Consider the following 21,152-nt stretch of genomic DNA (forward strand, 5'->3'; position numbering starts at 1 on the left):
CAGGCCATGCGGTGCCAGGCCGAGGGGCTGACGCGGGAGTACGACCGGCTTCTGGACCAGCACGCGCTCCTGCAGGTAGGGAGGGGGGGGGGCACCCCAAACCCCCTACGACCCCCCCCCCAACACCCTTTCGGACCCCGTAACACCCCCTCTGCCTGCCCCCCCCCCCCCCGGCAGCCCATGATGGCCCCTGGGACAAGAAGGAGGAGTGATGAGTCGGCCACGCCCGGCCACACCCACCGGGCCACGCCTTCCCCCCCCCCATCCCAGTTCAGGGAGTGGGGGCAAAACTTGGACAAGGTGTTTCCAGTCCCCCGCCCCTTACCCTGTGTTTGGGGACCCCCTGCTCTGTGGCAGCACTCCGGGGGGTGTGGGGCGCGGGGGGGCTCTGAACCCCATTTCAGGGGGTCCGAGCCCCCCCTTTTGCCCCTTCCAGGGGGGGTTTCCCCAGGTGTGCACAGTGGGGGAACTCCCCTCCCCCCCCAAAAACACACCAGCTTCTGCTTCAATAAACATGTGGGATCAGGCCACGCTCGTCTCCACCTCCCACCCTCTCGGGGACCCCCCCCCCAGCACCCCAATTTCCCCCCCCCAGGTCCCTTTTTACCCCCCCGTTGTCACCCAGGTACGGAGATCCCCGAGGCTCAGCCATTTTTATTGGCACCATGCACAGGAACGGGGAGCTGGGGGGGGGGAGGGGTGCAGCTCGTTTGTCCGTCCGTCCAGGCCCCACGGCCATCGCAGCGTGGGGTTAGTCCGTCCCATCCGTGGGTCCCGTAAGGCTGCAGGGACGGCCGTGGGGGCCATCTCACCGTGGGGCGGGTTCCTCCACGAGCGGGGCACCCCACGCGCTACAAGGCGGCGTGCAGGGCCCGGGCCTGGCCCCGCAGCGCTTCGAATTCCCTCTGCACAAAATCCGTCAAAGCTTTCCGCATTTCCACCTGGGGGGGAGGGGGGGGGAACGAGCCGGGCCCCGTCGAGCCGTGGGGCCGGGAAGAAGAGACCCCACAGAGCCGTGGGGCAGAACGGGGTTGTTTTGTGTGTGTCCCCCCCCCCGCCGTGGGGCAGCTCCCCCAGCGCTCACCGTTGACGTACCCTCCGCCCGGAGTCGCTCCAGGAGGGGCCGGACGCTGAACGGTCGCCCCACGACCACCGTAATTCGCTACGGGACAGCGTCAGTAACCCCCCCCGCAGCCCCCCCCCACCCCAAAGCCCACCGCCTGCCCCATAGCCAGCCGCACAGCCCCCCCCCCCCCCCCCCAAAGCCACCCTACCCTGCTCTCAGTTAGCGAGGTTTAGGAATACCTCTGTGGTGCCGCTTTTGGGAGTTTCTCCTTGGAAATCGAGGCAAGAGACGCCTTTCCCAAGGTGCAGAAGAAACCGCGTAGACTTGTGCGTACTTTCTAGGTCATGCAAGTAAAGCCAGATGCCAGCCAGAGACCGGGAGCGTGTTTGCATTTCTCCCCGATAAGTCAAATGCCCTATTTTTCATGGGTTTCTCATAGGAATAGGAATCCTGAGCGGGCACAGAAGGGTTTCTGTGCTGGGATACAGGTCATTTTTTTGTCATCGCAGCTTGCACGGTGCCGTTTTGAGCGTTGACAGCGCACCAATGTTTACCTACTGCTGAGCGGTGCTTATGCAGAACCAAGGGCTTCTCCGTTTCTCGCTCTGCTGCCCCAGCGAGCTGGCTGGGAGGGGACACAGCAGAGACCGCTGCCCCGAGCTGACCGACGAGGTACCACGGTCCGTTCCACGTAGTGTCACGCTCAGCAAGAAATTCAGGACTGGGGGAGTCTTCCCAAGGCAGCCGTCGCACCGAGATGGCTGGGCGTCTGCCTGCTGGTGAGAGGTGGTCGGTGGTTGCTGTCACGTCCGTTGGTTTCCTTTTTTATTCCCTGTGCTTGTTAAACTGTCTTTATCTCGACTCCCTTAGGTGACAGCCTAAGGAAAATGGAGCCTCCTGGGTCTCAGAGTAATTCCAGAGCTAAAGCGGCGACAGACATCGGCTCTGGATCAGATAATACGTGCCGACGCTCATCGCTGACCCAAGAAGACATGCTCCTCCTGTCCTACCCGAGGGTTTCAAATCCAACACGCTTTCTTCCTAAAGCAGGACGCTGCCTTATTTACTTGTAACGCCGTTCCTACGCTCCTTGAGATGCGGCTAGAGGTGGGTTACGCAGATCATCAAGCCGCCGTTTGGGAGCACCAGAGCCTTTTGGGTACTGTTTGTCACCATGGTTTGCATGAGAAGGGAACTAAAACACAATAGACGGCGAGAAATTTAACCTGCCGTGGAGATAGCTACGGTGAGCAAGTCCGATTTTGTGCTTTACAAAGCATCATTTTTAAAATTCAACCCTGAGTTTCGCAAGTGTAGACCCTTATTTTTATAATGCAAGCCTCAATGTTAGGGCAAAAAGCATCAATTTAAAAGACCAAAGCCTACTTTGGGGGGTGCAAACAGTCATTTTTAAGGTCCAGACCCACATATATGGAGTACAAAAACTAATTTATTAGCTCCAAGGTCCGTTTTTAAGGTTCAGAGACTCATTTTAAGGGCCCAGAGCATCATTTTTAAGCCCCAAAGTCTGATCTGGAAGGACCAAAGCCTCATTTGTAGAGTCTAAATCCGAATTTATACAGTCCAAAGCCTCATTTTTACTTTCCAAACTCTTAGCTTTGCCTTCCAAAGCCTCATTTTAGTTTCCAAAACCTTCATTTTTAGGGTGCAAAGGCTCAGTGTTAGTTTGCATAGTCTCATTTTCAGGGTCCAAAGCCTCTTTTTTAGGATCCAGACAGGCATTTTTAGGGTCCAAGCTGCATCTGGAGTGTCCAAACCCTCATTTGGAGGGTCCAAAGCCCACTTCTAGGGCTCAAAGCCTCATGCTTAGGTCCCAAAGCCTCATTTTTAGGGTCCAAAGCTTTGATTCTAGGGTTGAAGGACTTCAGTTGTAGGCTCCCAACCCTCTTTTTAAGGTACAAACCCCTCACTTAGGGCTCAAAGCCTCATTTCCTTAATGCCCGAGGCATATAATGAGCATCCAAAGACCCATTTGTAGGGTCCAAAGCCCCGTTTTAGGGCCAAAATCCTTGTTTTTAGGCTTTAAAAATGGCCCTTTGGAAATGGTGACTCATATGGGCCCTGGCAATATGAAAGAGGGGTCTCAGCATCCCCGGGCCCCCGCTGCCTGCGGCTGTCTGAACCTGTCCCAGCTCTTTCTGGGAGACGGAGATCGCCGCGGGAAGGGGTTACTGGGAGGAGGTACTGGTCCGGCCGACTTGGGAGGGTCCGTACCAGTTCCTTGTGCTCTTTCTAGTTAGCGCCCAACAAGAAGAGGGTGGAAGACAACCTCCGGCAGAGCCTGCCGTACCTGCGGGACACTCGAGCCACCTTGCCAGCGGTGGCCATCAGGTTCATCGGTGGGCCACAGTCCTTGGCCGCAAGGTCTTGCCGCACGGCACCCGAGGAACCGGAGCTGCGGGATATCTGCGACGGCGAGGAGGGGCTGGTGGGGCAGGGGACGGGGACTGGGCAGGGTGCCGTGGTCTGCAGGGGACTCCTGGGGGTCTCTGCAGGCAGTGGGGGGGGTCACGGCTGCTCCGCTGCCTTCTCTTGCGGCCCTCCCGCCCTTGGCGAAAGACCCTGAACTCTCCGTCAGGACTCCGGCAGCGGAGGAGATCTTCGTCCCGATAAGAGAGATGCCAACGTCGGGATGGAGCCTGTAGTCGCTGTGCTGCTGGCCCCTGGTGAGCCCTGAAGAAGTGAAATCCTCCTCTGGAAAACAGCTGTATTTTAATAAATTTAGGGTTTTTTTAATAAAGCTGGAACAACAAGCCCAGTCCCATGCTGTCCTTCCCATGGAGAACACCCAGAGCGTGCTGAGCAGACAGCGTCATGCCTGGCTTGTGCTGCTGCCTGCAGGACAGCACAGCGGGACCCAGGGTGTCCTTGCAGAAAAGTCCCAGCTGCTCCGCTGGACCACAGAACCCAGAGAGGAGGAGGAGGAGAGAAGCTTTAGCCCAGCCTGCCTCTCCTGAGACATCTCAGGGCACCCGTGCTCTGCCAAGCTGGCAAATTGTCATTTGTCCTGGCATCTAAACCCTCTCGTTTACAGGGGAGGTGTGCTGGTTTGGGCTGGGATAGAGTTAATTTTCTTCACGGTAGCTGGCATGGGGCAATGTTTCGAGCGGGAACAAGGAGTTATACCAGATGTCCCGAGTGGGGACAGCCCAAAACTACGTAAGCCAAGCGGGGCAGGAACAAAACTGCCACCAGCCACCTCGAGCGGGAATCTGGCAAAGCTGTGGCTGATGGAAAGCTGACAAACCCTGGAGGCAGGAGAAAAGGCGGGTCGCAAGCGGTGTTCCCCAGGGCTCAGGATTGGGGCTGGTTCCAATAGCTTTATCGATGATTTGGACGAGGGGACCGAGTGCTCCCTCAGCAAGTTTGTGGATGACACCAAGTTGGGAGGATGGGTTGATCTGCTGGAGGGTGGGAAGGCTCTACAGAGGGATCTGGACAGGCTGGATCGATGGGCTGAGGCCAATCGTATGAAGTTCTACAAGGCCAAGTGCCGGGTCCTGCACTTTGGTCACGGCAACCCCTTGGAATGCTACAGCTTTGGGGAAGAGTGGCCGGAAAGCTGCCCGGCAGAAGAAGACCTGGGGGTGCTGGTTGACAGCCGGCTGAATATGAGCCAGCAGTGTGCCCAGGTGGCCACGAAGGCCAACGGCATCCTGGCCTGTATCAGAAATAGCGTGGCCAGCAGGAGCGGGGAGGTGGTTGTCCCCCTGTACTGGGCACTGGTGAGGTGACACCTCGAGTCCTGGCTTCAGTTTTGGGCCCCTCACTACGGGAAAGATGTTGAGGTGCTGGAGTGTGTCCAGAGAAGGGCAACCGAGGTGGTGAGGGGTCTGGAGAACAAGGAGAAGGGTCTAGAGAACTTCCGAGGAGCGGCTGAGGGAACCGGGGTGGTTTAGTCTGGAGAAGAGGAGGCTGAGGGGAGACCTCATCGCTCTCTACAACGACCTGAAAGGAGGGTGTAGCGAGGTGGGTGCTGGTCTCTACTCTCAAGTAACTAGGGATAGGAGGAGAGGAAACGGCCTCCAGTTGCGCCAGGGGAGGATTAGTTTGGATATTAGAAAAAATTTCTTTACTGAAAGGGTTGTCAGGCATTGGACCAGGCTGCCCAGGGAAGTGGTGGAGTCACCATCCCTGGAGGTGTTCAAAAAGCGCGTAGACAAAGCACGACACAGCTGGTTGTACTGGGTCCTCCCATAGAGAACTCAACTTTTTTACATGTGCTTCCGTGCAACAATATTGTCTCATCTCTTTTCAAATGTCGTCGCCCTGCAGTCGTTGCTGAGGGAATGGCTCCGCCACAAAGGATCCTCTTTCCCCCGGAGAAGATTTACATGGACTGGCAGCAACGATGCAGAGCTGGAGCGGGACTCCACAACTCGGGCAACATGTGTTTCCTCAACTCCGTCCTGCAGTGCCTGACATACACCCCACCTCTGGCCAACTACCTGCTCTCTCGTGAGCACAGCCAGTCGTGGGAGTACTTTTAGGAACAGCTCCTTGTAAATCTGTCGGGCACTTCCCAAGGATTCCAAGAATCTGGAATTTAAGAGAAAAGCAGCCCTTCTTTGCCAATTCCCCGAGTTGGTCGTCTTTGAACACTCAAGCCTAGAAGGCACTTGTCGTATCTAGCTGTGTTTGTCTTCAGAAGGGCACCCCTTTCTAGCCCCAGGTCTCGGTCCCTATTCCTGCAGGTTAAACCCTCTTTGCTTATTGCACAGAAATATTCTGTCAGTTTAACATCCCTCTGAAGAAAGTTTTCTCTACGTTAAAATGTCCTGGGCTCGTTGGGATGCTGTCACCTTGGCAGGAGCGGAGACCGTTCTTAGAACTTCAAAATCCCCACTGGCTTTCCCATTGCTGTGGATGTTTTGCTCACCTAAGGCTCTTGCTTCCCTCCCTTCCTCTTCAGGCCGCCAGCCAGGCTTCTGCATGATGTGCAGAATGGAAAAGCACGTTAACAGCGTCCTGCGCTTCTCAGGCGGTGCCATCTATCCTTCGGCTGTCGTCAGCATTCTCACACGTGAGTCATTTCGGGTGCTTTGACAAGTTTTCTTCTGTTCTTGTAGGAGAAAGCTACTAACTTCTTCTTTTTTAGCAATAGGAAAACATTTCCAGCTTGGCAGGCAGGAAGATGCCCATGAGTTCTTACGTTATGCTATTGATGCCATGCAGAGAGCTTGTCTGGGTGGAATCAGCAAGTAAGCACAAGCAAATTCCCTTTGCAATGTTCCCGAGCCCTTTGGACTCCTTGGTGCAGTGCCATCAAGGAAAAACTACGCCCAGGGCTTTCACACAAAGCAAAACTCCGGGAGGAGATAACTCTCTGCCTTACCATTTATTTCCAGCTTGGACATCCCTTCCGAATCGACTACCATCGTCCACCAAATATTTGGGGGCTTTCTGAGATCTAGAGGTACTTTTCCACAGCCATTGCTCTCCCTGGAATTGTCTGTGTCCTTCTGTCGGCCTGTGATGAACAGCTGATGGTGTGACTGGCGTAGTAGGTATGAAGGACGTAAAGCGGCACAGTCAGTCGACTTCCCCATCGCTGAGCATTTTGAATTTCCTTCCAGTCACGTGCTCGAGCTGCAAAGTGGTTTCTGATTCCTACGAGGCCTTTCTGGATATTCCTTTGGATATCAAAGTAAGAGAGTTTAATTGTGCTTCAAGATGTCGCAAGGCCCCTGTAGCTTTCCAGAATCAACACAGTTGCTTTAAAAACGCATACCGTGAACACAAGAGAGCCTGGTGGTGGGTGGCAAGTGGAGTGGAAGGATCCCTCTGCGTCCTTCTTCTTTTTGCCCTCCCTCAACACCCGTCTGACGGGTGGTATTATTTTCATTATTGATGACCCCGCGCGCCATCGGTAGCTGAACTGAGCAGTGGCACAGAGACGTAGCTCTTGATAGCCCCGGGAATTGAGGGAATTGAGGGAAATGTTCAGCATCGTGCCCTCTTTCTGCCTCCTTGTGGGCGCTGCTTGAGGGTTCACCTGGGTCTTCTTGTCAACTCCTGATAAGTGTTTGGGCGAGGGCGTTTCCCGGAGATCAGTTCTCTCCTTTCTCACTCCTCCAGGCAGCCTCAACTGTCACCGCAGCGCTGACGGACTTCGTGAAACCCGAGCAGCTAGATGGTGAAAACTGCTTTAAATGCAGCCAGTAAGATGATTATTAACACCATATTAATACTAGATCCTGCGTGAAGGTGCTGCACATACTCTAGCATAAGCCATCTTTTCACATAACATAATATATTAACATAATAATTCACATAGGTTAGATGCACGATAATGAGGCACCGATATTTTAATATGGCTCTGTGCATCTGAACAGCCTTAAAACAGCGTAGGGGGGTGTGAGACATGAAAGGATGTCTGGCCTTCTTGGGGCAAGATAGGGCGTATACGAAGGTTGCATTTCAGCACTTGGCTCTGTGCTTGGTTTCAAGGTGTAACAAGACGGTTGCCGCCTCCAAGAGGTTTACAATCCATCGCACACCCAAGGTTCTCACCGTGTGTCTGAAACGGTTTGAAGATTTCAGCGGCGGGAAGATCAACAAAGTGCGTATGCAACTGGAGCGCAACGTTCCCTTCCTGGAGCGGGATATTTCCCAAAGCAGTACGCTCTTTCACAAGCCGTTCACGTTGAGTTTTTCGCGTTCCCTTCCAGGGAGAGGAGAGTTGCCGCGGGAAGACAAGCACGTACTCTGCTCCGGGAGAGCTGCTTTGGCCGAGAACAGTGTCCTGCCACCCAAACCATTACCTGCTGCTTTGGGGAAAAACCAAGTGTTCATGAGCCCCAAAGATGTATTTATACACCTCTGGTCTTGGAGGGCTATTTCGTGTAGTATTTCAGGATCATTTCCGAGCACTCTCGGTCTCTCCGTAGGTTGTGAAGTACTCCAACTGCTTGGATCTTCGCCCGTACATGTCTCAGACAGACGGAGAACCGCTCTTCTACTCTTTATACGCTGTCCTGGTGCATAGCGGTAACAGGTGTCATTCAGGGCACTATTTCTGCTACACAAAGGTAAAGAGCAACTTCCTTCCACGCACGAGAAAAAGGCGTGCTGAGGAAGACAGACTTTCACGGCAGTGATACCGGCAGCCAAGGATTTGGGGGAGAAGGTCTCCTTAGAGGCTGGGTTGGGTTTGTTTTGGCGTGCTCTTGGTTCTGTAGTTTGCTGCCTGCGTTTTTGTGGAGAAACCGTGCGGTTCATCTCCAGATATCATTGCCTTTTTTTTTACAGGCCAGCAACGGGCTGTGGTACGAGATGGACGATTCATCTGTGGATCTTTGTGACAGCAACACGGTTCTCCAGCAGCAAGCCTATTTGCTGTTCTATGTCAGGTAATAACAGAAGAGTACTTAAAGGGAAAGATGGGAAGGGACTTTTTATGAGGGATTGTAGTGGTAGGACTAGGGGGAACGGTTTTAAACCGAAAGAGGGCAGGTTTAGGTCAGCTGTTAGGAAGAAATTCTTTACGGTGAGGGTGGTGAGACACTGGAAGAGGTTGCCCAGAGCAGTTGTGGATGCCCCTTCCCCGAAAGTGTCCAAGGCCAGGTTGGATGGGGCTTTGAACAACCTCACCCCATGGCAGGGGAGATGGAACAAGATGATCCTTAAGGTCCCTGCCGACCCCAACCATTTTAGGATTCTATGAAATGGAGGCCGTAGGGAGGATAAAGATGAGGTCTTGCTCCAACAAGGGAAGCAAGACCCCAACCAAATTTCAAATTTGTAGGTTTGGATACGTCTTCTCTCTGTCATAGAAACCGCTCCAAGAAAATGGCTGGACCCCAGGGAAAGCTGCAAGAACAGCCCTAAACAGAAATCACTCTTTTTTTTTTTCTCCAGGAGCTCTGATTTAAGGGGAGGAAGGCCTTCTTCCCCACAGATACCATCACATGCCCATGCCTTCCCGAGACAGTGGGCGGCCGGCAGCAAGAAGGTAGATCCTGTGGGACCACCTTCTTCCTAGGACTAAGGTAACTCTGGGGAGATGGATCAGTGGATTTCTTTCCGGGATCTTGGCATCGTTCTCTTTTCCCTCCCACGCTGCAGCTTTCTTCAAAGCTGCAACGCTTCTCCCTCTCAAAGCATCCCACCTCGATCCACCCCATTTGTCCACCTTTGGGTCTTCTGCCTTTGCAGCCCTCCAGGAGAAGCTCTGGGACGCCCTTAGCTGTCCCGTCCCACAGTTTCTGGGGGTTCCCCACTGTTCTGGTCCTTTCATGGGGAAAGGTCAGGGCCTTTTCACAGCTCTCTGTGCAGGACGTGGCAGTGGGCATGGAGGATGCTCCAGAGGACTGCAGCTCCTCTACAAGAACCAGGACCAGCCAGTTAAACCAGGCAGATGCGCGGGAGGCATCTGCAGCCTGGGCAGGCAGGCGCAGCACGGCCTCGTGCGCGTCCAGAACCCAACCCGGCTTCCCGTTCCGCTGTCAACTGTTTGACCGTGGGCCGCACGCTGCGCAACGGGACGACGAGCAGGAGGACGGATTCACCTCCTGTTCCTGCTGCCAGAGGAATGGGGCCAGGGAGAGGGCCTGGAGCAACTTGCCGCAACGGGACAAGGATTTCTGCAGCTGCCTCGTGGCCACCAAGGACTACAACTACTCAGCAAGGAGGAGGACTAGTCCGAGTCACGAACAAGCCCCCAGGACTGACTCAGCTCCGTGGACCTCCAACTCCAGCTCCCGGTGGGCTCCCGCATCCCGGGCTGCTTGGGAGCAAAGATTGCTGCGGGAGAGAGAGCGGAGCCGATCCCCGCTGCGGGGTTATAATGTCTGCAGCCGGTTCGTGGAGAACACGGACGACCGTGGCTAAGCGAGGAGGAGGAGAACTAGTCCTCCGAGTCACGAACAAGCCCCCAGGACTGAGTCAGCTCCGTGGACCTCCAACTCCAGCTCCTGGCGGGCTCCCGCATCCCGGGCTGCTTGGGAGCAAAGATTGCTGCGGGAGAGAGAGCGGAGCCAATCCCTGCGGTGTGGCTGTAAACTCTGCAGATGGTTCGCGGAGTACACGGATGACCGTGGCTCAGCGAGGAGGAGGAGAACTAGTTCTCCGAGTCACGAACAAGCCCCCAGGGATGACTCGCCTCTGTGGACCTCCAACTCCAGCTCCAAGCCGGTTCCCGCATCCCAGGCTGCCTGAGAGCAAAGATTGCTTCAGGAGAGAGAGCGGAGCCGATCCCCGCGGTGTGGCTGTAAACTCTGCAGACGGTTCGCGGAGTACACAGACGACCGTGGCTCAGCGAGGAGGAGGAGAACTAGTTCTCCGAGTCACGAACAAACCCCCAGGGATGATTCACCTCCGTGGACCTCCAGCTCCCGGTGGGCTCCCGCATCCCAGGCTGCTTGGGAGCAAAGATTGCTGCGGGAGAGAGAGCGGAGCCAATCCCTGCGGTGTGGCTGTAAACTCTGCAGATGGTTCGCGGAGTACACGGATGACCGTGGCTCAGCGAGGAGGAGGAGAACTAGTTCTCCGAGTCACGAACAAACCCCCAGGGATGACTCGCCTCCGTGGACCTCCAACTCCAGCTCACGGTGGGCTCCCGCATCCCGGGCTGCTTGGGAGCAAAGATTGCAGCGGGAGAGAGACCGGAGCCAATCCCTGCGGAGTGGCTGTAAACTCTGCAGATGGTTTGCAGAGTACACGGATGACCGTGGCTCAGCGAGGAGGAGGAGAACTAGTCCTCCGAGTCACGAACAAGCCCCCAGGACTGAGTCAGCTCCGTGGACCTCCAGCTCCCGGCGGGCTCCCGCATCCCGGGCTGCTTGGGAGCAAAGATTGCTGCGGGAGAGAGAGCGGAGCCAATCCCTGCGGTGTGGCTGTAAACTCTGCAGATGGTTCGCGGAGTACACGGATGACCGTGGCTCAGCGAGGAGGAGGAGAACTAGTCCTCCGAGTCACAAACAAGTCCCCAGGGATGACTCGCCTCTGTGGACCTCCAACTCCAGCTCCAAGCCGGTTCCCGCATCCCAGGCTGCCTGGGAGCAAAGATTGCTTCAGGAGAGAGAGCGGAGCCGATCCCCACAGTGTGGCTGTAAACTCTGCAGACGGTTCGTGGAATACACAGACGACCGTGGCTCAGTGAGGAGGAGAACTAGTTCTCCGAGTCACGAACAAACCCCCAGGGATGATTCACCTCCGTTGACCTCCAACTCCAGCTCCAAGGCGGTTCTCGCATCCCAGGCTGCCTGGGAGCAAACTCAGCTGCGGGAAAAAGAGCGGAGCCGATCCCCGCGGCGGGGTTATAATCTCCGCAGCCGGTTCGTGGAGTACACGGACAACCATCGCTCCGCAAGAGGAGGAAGAGGTGCGAGAAGAAGTCCTCCACGTCGTGAGCAAGTCCCAAGGGATGATGCGGCCCCAGGACCATCCAGTGCCCGCTCCAAGCAGGCTCCGGCACCCAGGGCTGCTCAGGATCAAATCCTGCCGAGGCAGAGCGAGCCAAGCAGATCCCCGCGGCAGGGTTACGATCTCCGGAGCCGGTTCGTGGACGCCGCAAACTACGACCCCTCAGCAGGGAGGAGGAGGGCTTCCCTGATGAGGGAGAAACACAACGTCTAACTTCTGCAATGCTGGGGAGGAGGAAGAGGAGGAAGAAGAATCCATCAAGTACCAAAGCAGGGACCAAGCTGCACGAAGGACACCAGCAGCCCACCCTCTCCCTCCTCCCAGTGCTGCCTCTGGCCAGGAAAAGCTCGGAAAGAACTTCCAGAAATTCGGACAACTCTGCCAGCTGGCCCACCTGCCCACAGGTCCCTCGAGGAAGAGCTTCTATCTGTTTTCGGGATCACCCTGCAAAAACAACACTCGGTTAGAGCCAAGAGGCAGAAAAGCCAAAGACAGAATTAAAAACATTTGTTGGCCTTGCATGTGTAATTTATGGGGCGTTTCCTTCTCTGTAGGTTTTGCGGCAATTGGTGGAAATAATACCCGAGAATATATGCCTTCATATATAATTCTAAAATGCTTCTTAAATGCCCCAGCTATTTAAGATGTCGCTGCTATCACCAGGTTCCTCTCCATCACCTGCACAAACCGAGCACTACCAGTCCCACGGGCCAACGCCGACCTCTTCCACAGCAGCATCCTCCTCGGAAGCGCCACATCGCTCGAAAGCTACGGCTGCCACCCCTTTTGCTCTTCTCACTTCTGCCAATTTAACTCAAATCCTCCGCAGAAAGCCCGCGCAGCAGCTGCAAGAGCCGGGAGGGAAACGCACCACCAAGAGACCTCGTGGTACGGCGGGATCTGACCGATCCCACGAAAAACAACAAGCAGAAAAAGGCGTCTTGTGGTTGATATACCGCTGGGCTCGCCCACCACCCCAACCACAATCACCTGGGGAAGGGGAAGGTCGTGGAGAAACGCCGGCGCAAGTCTCCCGCTCCGGCTTGGACCTGCAGCTTGTGAACCGTGGACAAGACGGACTGTTACTGGAAACAACGATAACACTTTTACCAAAACTTTGTGTATCGCGCTGATGCAAGATGCTTTACATCTTGCGTTGCGAGAAGAACGGTGTCCTTGTTATGCTGACTAGCGGTGGATAAGAAAACCTGTATGTTGCAAAATGTGTAAGATACCAGAGGAAATTGCTTTTGGTCGACCTTGCAATTCCCTGGGAAGATGGGAACCTTAGGCCCTTTTAGATAATTGAGCTTAAAAGCGTCACTGTGGCTTGTGTTAAACGAATGAAAATCAAGACAAGATAGATATTAGAGTTACTAACAAACGTTCTTCAGGATAAACTGTATCAAAACATGTAAAGCGTCCCACTGCGCAGAATTACTAGAAGAGGGTGTACTAGCGGACAAGCGAGGAAGACTATCGAAGACCACCAGAGGGCCCCTGAAGACCACCAAAGATCTCGAGCGCGCCTGCGCCGAGGGCATTTACATATGTCGACGAGTTCCCGGAATTCAGACAAATATGTTAATTACTTCCAGGAAAAATCATGAATATGTATATCCCTTTTGTATCTAATCCCAACCGTTGAAAGAATTGGTGTGCACGATAGTGATTCAAAGCAACTAACTCAATAGCCTGATTAACTATTAAGTAGGTATTCTTTATTGGCAGCGCTGGGTGCACAGGGGGGGATCGTTCCACCTATGGTGCGCACCGTCGGGCCTAATTGTGCAGGTTAAGTACATGTTCTACGTACATATTCACCGGATTTCCAAGAAATGTTATACATATTCATTAGTTTTCCGGGAAAGTATTAGCATATGCAAATGTCCTTTACGCAGGCGCACTGAAGGTCTCTGGCGGTCTTCCGTAGTCTTCCTCACTTGTCTGCTACCTGACCCTCCTCAGGTGACTCTGCGCAGTGTGGTCCTTTGTGGGATACTTGGAAAGTAATGGGCACATAGTGAACAATCCAGACTCGATAGAATTGATGAATTTGTGAGCCAAGGATGTTTTGTAGGCAGCAGGCTTCAAGGACGCTTTGCTTGTGGACACATTTAGCTAACGGTAGTAAGAGCATTCCAGACGCCTTTAGAAGGCCTTGAACAGAATAAACAAGAAGACAAAAAAAAGAAAGATGCCAATTAGAAGAACACAGGTGCGCATTCCACGATAAAGGGAACTTGGCACAAAGAACCTCAGTTCGGCAGCTTATCTTGACCAATTAGACTGAGACAAGTTTCGCATGTTTTAGTTAACGCAACCAATTATGCCTTATGTTTATGCGCGTGTACAGTGTTGATATAACCAATCATTAGGTGTAACTAGGCGCGTGGACAGCTCATGCTAACCAATCTCTAATTTGCTTATGCGTGAACAGTAACTAGAATGAACATATAAACCGAGCTATCTTGGCAATAAAGTGGCAGCTGCTTGATCATATTGATTGTGTGCAGTGTCCGTGACTGCCGCGTCAACAGTCCTTTACATGTTTTGATACATCTTATCCTAAAGAATGCACGTTAGTCCCTAAAAAAATGCTTTTTAGTGCTCTTATTATTTTTCATGGGTGATGTAAAACCATACGGCTAGTTTAAGCTAAATTGTCTACGAGGACGAGAACGAAGGCAGGAGTTCTTATCTTTTCCGGCCCTATCCATTCAAGCAAGGCCTCCGCTTGTGCCTTCCCAACAAGATCGTAAATTCATCAATTTAATTAAGTTTTGTGATCGCTCACGGCTCCCAAGTACCAGCCTCTGGCGGGCTTAAGCCTTGACAAACACCAGTCCTTGGTACGTAAAGTTACAGAGAGATAATCACGAAGCAATAAGCGGTTCGTTCTCTATATCGACAGGCACGACAGGCACGACAGGCACGACCCCCCGCCGCAATAAGGAGCGCCTGCCTTATAAAACTCCAAAATCGAGCCCGAGAGAGTTTCTAAAGTGCTGTGAAATGTATATTGGCTTTCGCAAAACGAGAACACAGAAATTTGCCTAACTACTGCATAAGTTACATCCCAAAAGGATGTTTGCCTCACTGCCACTAAATTAGGCCTTAACACGGGAAATATGTAGTTAATATATTCCAGGCATCAATTGTATTTTATAGTTTGTAGGTAATCAATGGGCACAAGCAGAATATGTAGTTTCTTTTGATGAGGTAAAAGACATCCTGTAACTCAAGTACTTAAAGGATGTGTAGATAGATTTGTGAAAACATAGAAAAACAGACATATGGACTCAAGGACAAGTAAAATTGAGAACACAAGTAAGAAGATAAGGAGTTATTTGTTAGCATGAGAACAGCATTTTGGGGGTCAAAGATTATTTGACATGAAAGATACGAGAAGAACAAAGGAAAACCAGGAGTTTAATGTGAAAATATTAAAAAGTGTGACTAGAGGAAAACGACAGGGTGAAAAGTGCAGCCAGAGGAAGACTAATGACTTCATCCCTTGCAGATCCCCGAAGGCCCCTCTGAACCACAAGAGACGCGCGCAAGGGGGGGTGGTCTGGGGTGGAGTTATGTTAATAGATACCTGAAATATTAAAATAACCCCTCTGAGATGCCACAAACACAGTGTATAAAAAGGCAAGTTTGGGTATAACCGGTGCGCCTCTGGTTTTCACCATGCGCCCAGTGCTGTTTGCCTTTGTTCTATAATAAACTTGTAAAATTCAGGAAATTCAGCGTGAGTGCATTTCTCACAAATTGGTGACCCCGACGTGATCACCTTGTCTGCAGGGGCTCCGGAGGACCACAAACGAGGGGCGCCCCGTTGATTTCAGCGGCTCGGGAAAGGACCTTCGGAAGCCCCTCAGAATACAGGTGAAATTTTTCAGCCATATTATAGGGTAAAGGCAAGGACGGAGCTCCCTATCACCGCGGTTGCCCGTAATTCTTGTGCACGAAGACCCGAGTAAGAAAAGGACTGTCAGTATTATTCGGTTGGACGGGATTGAGGTCGGTGAGTGTGTGACTGAGACGTGGGCCGGATAGTGTCCGGACCTACGAAGTGAGAGCGGAGCCCTTATAACCGCATTTCCAATCTCCCGCAAGGGACTTGGCCGGTGAAGGGGCGAAGCGAGTGGACTGGAGAGAGTGGACCTCGGGAACATGGGACAGGGGTCGAGCAAACAGACAGGTCCCGGGAAGGAAGGGAGCAAAAAGGTACCTATGGATATACCCCCAGGCAGTCCTCTGGGGATTAAATTATCTAACTGGGATAATAGTCCCTGTACTAAGGGGAAAGACAAAATAAAAATGATACATTACTGTATGATCAAGCGGACTAAAGAGAAGATTAGACCCGATAATTTGTTTTGGCCCCTATACGGGTCCTTTGAGGGGTGGATATGCCAGGCTTTAAACGTTTATGTAAATAGTAAGGAGCCCCTCGATCCAGAAGAAAGTGAATATGCCTCATGCTGGAAAGGGGAAATGTGGCCAACCGGGGTTAATATACTAAAACTTAAAGAACAACAGGAGGTAGACCACTCTAAACGATGGGACCCATTAGACCATTTACCTCCTCCATATAACCCAGTCCCAGGGGCATCTTCACAGGAGGGGGAAGAGGCAGATGATGCCTCCCCAGAGAATATGGGGGCAAGTGATGAGGGAAGATGCCGGGGTGGGAGGGGAAGAAGGGTCCCCCACACTACACCTACGCAAGCCAGGAGACGAACTGCCAACATAATGGTAATAGGTGAGGTTAGTGATTCGGAAGAGGGACCCCCTAAAAAGGATGTGACCCTATTTCCATTACGAGAAGTTCCTTTGGGGGGGGCGCAAGGGGGTATTGGATTTGTCAATGCCCCACTAACCTCCATGGAAGTGCAAAATTTTAAGAAAGAGATGAAAGGTCTCTTAGACGACCCCCTGGGTTTGGCAGAACAATTTGACCAATTTTTAGGTCCAAATATATACACCTGGGAAGAAATGCAGTCTATTATGGGAATTTTATTTTCTTTAGAAGAAAGACAGATGATCCGAGTAGCAGGAATAAAAATATGGGAAAGGGAGAACCAGCAGGGACCCTCAGGGGAACAAAAGATGCCGATAGCCACCCCTAATTGGAACCATAACGAGGGGGTTGGAAGACAGCACCTGAATGATTATCGAAACCTAATAATTAAGGGTATTAAAGAAGCGGCACCTAGGGGACAGAATGTAAATAAAGCTTTTGATAATCAGCAGGGAAAAGATGAAACGCCCACTGATTGGCTGGAAAGGCTCCGGAGGAATATGCAGCAGTACTCAGGCATAGATCTGATGAGCCCTGCAGGACAAACCCTGCTAAGGGTAAATTTTGTGACACATGCGTGGCCAGATATCAGAAAGAAGCTAGAAAAGTTAGAGGATTGGCAGGATCGAGGGCTGCAGGAGTTGCTGCGAGAGGCACAAAAGGTGTATGTACGGAGGGATGCTGAAAAGGCAAAGGCAAAGGCTAAGATTATGGTAGCGGCTATGCGAGAGTCTAATTCTGTGGGACGTCCTGAGGGTGCTAAGAAAAACAAGAACCAGGGACCAAGTGCCCTGAGACCAGGCCGAGTTGGGCCACCCAGCTCACAACCCCGACGAGCAAGCGGACAGAAGGGGCCAAATAGGGAGCTTGAGTGCTTTTATTGCGGAAAATCAGGACATTTTAAACGAGAATGTCCTAAAAGGGCAAGAGATCTGAGGACCTTTGCGGAGGAACAACAGGACTAGGGGTGTCAGGGGCTCTTCTTCCTGGGGAATGAACATCGGTTTGAGCCCTTGATAAAATTAAAGGTAGGACCCCAGGAGGAAACGTTAGAATTTTTAGTGGACACAGGGGCAGAGCGCACCTGTGTTACCCGAATCCCAAAAGGGTGCAAAGAAAGTAGCGAAACTATAAAAGTATTGGGGGCAAAGGGGAGGGATTTAAGGCACCAGTAATTAGAAATGTAATGGTGGAAAGTAAGACCCGTATAGGGGTAGGGGATTTATTAATAGTTCCGGGGGCTGGATGTAATTTGCTAGGACGAGACTTACAACTTCAACTGGGGATAGGGGTGGTGCCAGAGGAAGGACGAATGAAAGTAAGAATACTGCAGTTAACCCCGGAAGATGAGGCACAAATTAAACCCGAAGTCTGGGCCACCAAAGACAACAGAGGGGGATTAAATATTGACCCCATAACAGTTAACACAGAACACCCAGAATACCCCATTAGGGTTCGTCAGTACCCTATTTCCAAGGAAGGGAGAGAAGGATTAAAACCAGTCATAGATGGACTAATTCGGAGTGGGACTTTAGAACCATGCATGTCTCCTCATAATACTCCTATCTTACCGGTAAGGAAAGGGGACGGAAGTTACCGACTGGTCCAGGACCTAAGAGAAGTCAATAAAAGGACCCTGACCCGATTCCCCGTGGTATCCAATCCCTACACCCTCCTTAGCCATATCCCACCAACTCACCAATGGTATAGTGTAATTGATTTAAAGGACGCCTTTTGGGCTTGCCCGTTAGCCAAGGAAAGCAGAGATATATTTGCCTTCGAATGGGAAGACCCTGAGACCCGCCGTAAACAGCAACTGAGGTGGACAAAACTACCACAGGGGTTTACGGAGTCCCCCAACCTGTTTGGGCAAGCCTTAGAGAAATTATTGCAATTTTTTCCTAATAAGGAAGGAACATCAATTATCCAATATGTGGATGATTTGTTAATTTCTGGAGAAACCCAAGAGGAAGTAAGGACAACTACCGTTGCCCTCCTGAATTTTGGGGGTGAACAAGGGTTAAGGGTTTCAAAAAAGAAGCTGCAATTTGTAAAGCAAGAGGTTAAATACCTGGGACATTGGCTAAGTCAAGGGACCAGAAAATTGGATCCTGACAGAATAAAAGGCATTCTCTCTATCCCTCCCCCAACTTCAAAAAGAGAAGTGAGAAAGTTGTTAGGCTTACTGGGATATTGTAGGTTATGGATTGATGGGTATAGCAAAATGGTAAAATTTTTGTATGAAAAATTAACAGCAGGGGACCAGATAATATGGACTGAAAAAGATGACCAAAGACTGGAACAGATTAAAGAAAAACTGAGTAAGGCCGCTGTCTTAAATTTACCATCATTGATGCAACCCTTTCAACTATTTGTGAATGTGGAAAAGGGGGTGGCTTATGGAGTCCTAACCCAAGAGTTGGGGGGTTCTAAAAAACCCATGGCCTACTTATCCAAATTATTAGATCCAGTAAGCAAAGGATGGCCAATATGTATTCAAGCCATAGCAGCCACAGCAATGTTGGTTGAAGAGAGTCGAAAGCTAACCTTCGGGGGTAAACTGATAGTTTATACTCCTCATGCTGTTAGGAATATATTGAACCAGAAGGCAGAGAAATGGCTGACTGACTCCCGAATTTTGAAGTATGAAGCTATATTAATTAATAGTCCTGAACTAGTTATTACTACCAGTACTAGTTTAAATCCAGCCCAATTCTTGTATGGGGACCCTATGGAGCCTCTTGCACATGACTGTTTAGAAGTCATACATTATCGCACCAAAGTACGGGAGGATCTGATGGAACAAGAATTAGAGGAAGGAGAAAAGTATTTTCTAGACGGATCCTCTAGATGCATACAGGGCAAACGCATATCTGGATATGCAGTGGTCGATGGCTCAAAAATGCAGACAACAGAGAAAGGGAAAATACCCTCACATTGGTCAGCCCAGTCCTGTGAATTATATGCATTGAATCGAGCCTTACGACTTTTAGAAGGGAAAAAGGGAACCATATTTACAGATTCCAAGTATGCATTTGGTGTAGTACATACGTTCGGGAAAATATGGGAAGAACGAGGGTTATTAAACTCGAAAGGGAAGAATTTGGTACATGAAGAATTAATTAAAGAGGTATTGGAGGCCTTAAAGTGTCCTGAGGAAACAGCGGTAGTACACGTGAGAGGACATCAAAAAGGAGTGTCATTTGTAATAAGGGGAAATAATCTAGCAGACAGCGAAGCCAAAGAAGCCGCAGAGGCGGGAGACGAAAAGGTATTACTTATCCTTACCCCTCCATATGAGGATGGGGTACCTCAGTTTACTGAAAAGGAAGAACAAGACCTACTAAAGACTGGGGAAGAAAAAGATGAGAAAGGGATATGGAAATTGAAAGATGGAAGGCAGATGTTGTCAAAACCCTTAGCTAGATGTATCCTTGAGAAGATACATCAGAATACTCACTGGGGAACCCAAGCCTTGTGTGATCAATTCTTGAGAAAATATGGGTGTGTAGGAATTTTTGAAATAGCAAGGCAGGTGACAAATAGATGTATTACCTGTCAAAAGGTAAATAAGAAAATAATGAGACAGGTTCCAGGGGGAGGACGTAGTTTATCACTGCGACCGTTCCAGGCGATACAAATAGACTTTACGGAACTACCTCCAGTACATCGGTGGAGGTACCTTTTAGTATTAGTGGACCACTTGACCCATTGGGTAGAAGCTATGCCTACTGCCTGAGCAACCGCCAATGTGGTATCGAAAATGTTATTGGAAGAAATAATACCCCGATATGGATTAATAAATTGAATTGATTCAGATCGGGGAACCCACTTCACTTCACGAATTGTCCAACAGCTCATGGCAAGTCTAGGGATACGGTGGGAGTTACATACCCCATGGCACCCGCAAAGTTCGGGACGAGTAGAAAGAATGAACCAAACCCTCAAAAGAACTCGAACCAAACTAATGACTGAAACTCAGATGTCATGGGTCAAGTGCTTACCACTAGCACTGTTAAGGATTAGAACCCAGCCAAGGTCTGATATAGGAGTCTCTCCTTATGAAATGATGTTTGGACTACCTTACATGATGGGAACGGGGGAAACAATCAGTTACGAGGGAGGGGAGCAACAAGTTAGAAAATATGTACAGACGATTAGAAAAGCCTTACAACATTTAAAAGCTCAAGGAATGTTATCCCAAACAGTGCTCTTGGATTTTCAGATCCATACTTGTAAGCCTGAGGACTGGGTGCTGATAAAGACATGGAAAGAACAAACTCTGACCCCTGAATGGGAAGGTCCGTTTCAGGTCCTGCTGACTACAGAGACAGCCATTCGTACTGCTGAACGTGGATGGACGCATGCCACCAGGATAAAAGGACCAGTGGAGCCTCCGTTTGAATGGACCTTAACATCAACCCCAGGAGATCTGAAGCTGAAGCTGAGTAAACAACCTTTATGAATAGACCTCCTTCTGACAATCTTGTCCCCAGCCCAGGAAGAGTCCTTTCCCCAGATCCGAGGGGGGGGCACCTCAAAACCCAGAGAAACCAAGGTCTGCCCCCAGGAGAGAAGCAGCAATCCCCCCACAAACTGGTGGTTTGGGGGTGTATCAAGTAACACCTGGGAACAGGACCCTAGCATTAGCATGTGATTTGGATAAAGAAAGCGACCTTTTGTTACCTTCCTTAAGCTACAGAATTCCCTATAGTAAGCACCCTGGATCCGGGCATGTGAGATGGGTTTTATGTGAATGTTTGAATGTTTAAGGTGTAATCAAAAATGGTCTTGCGTGTCATATAATAGACAACCCCACTGTAGGAGATGTCACAGTGATGACAAATATTTAGGCCCTACTCGATTGGACAGTGCACAAATTGTGCAACT

At 51.0% G+C, this 21,152-nt stretch overlaps 1 non-coding gene across 1 annotated transcript; it reads right to left on the reverse strand.

Annotated features, from left to right (window-relative positions):
• Positions 1-1,964: 1,964 nt before the first annotated feature.
• Positions 1,965-2,049, reverse strand: LOC128138445 (small nucleolar RNA SNORD45). The gene has a single exon (XR_008234011.1). It is a non-coding gene; the product is annotated as a small nucleolar RNA SNORD45 (small nucleolar RNA).
• Positions 2,050-21,152: the final 19,103 nt, after the last annotated feature.

The sequence above is a fragment of the Harpia harpyja genome, unplaced genomic scaffold, assembly GCF_026419915.1.
Source record: "Harpia harpyja isolate bHarHar1 unplaced genomic scaffold, bHarHar1 primary haplotype scaffold_46, whole genome shotgun sequence".
Lineage (NCBI taxonomy): Eukaryota > Metazoa > Chordata > Aves > Accipitriformes > Accipitridae > Harpia > Harpia harpyja.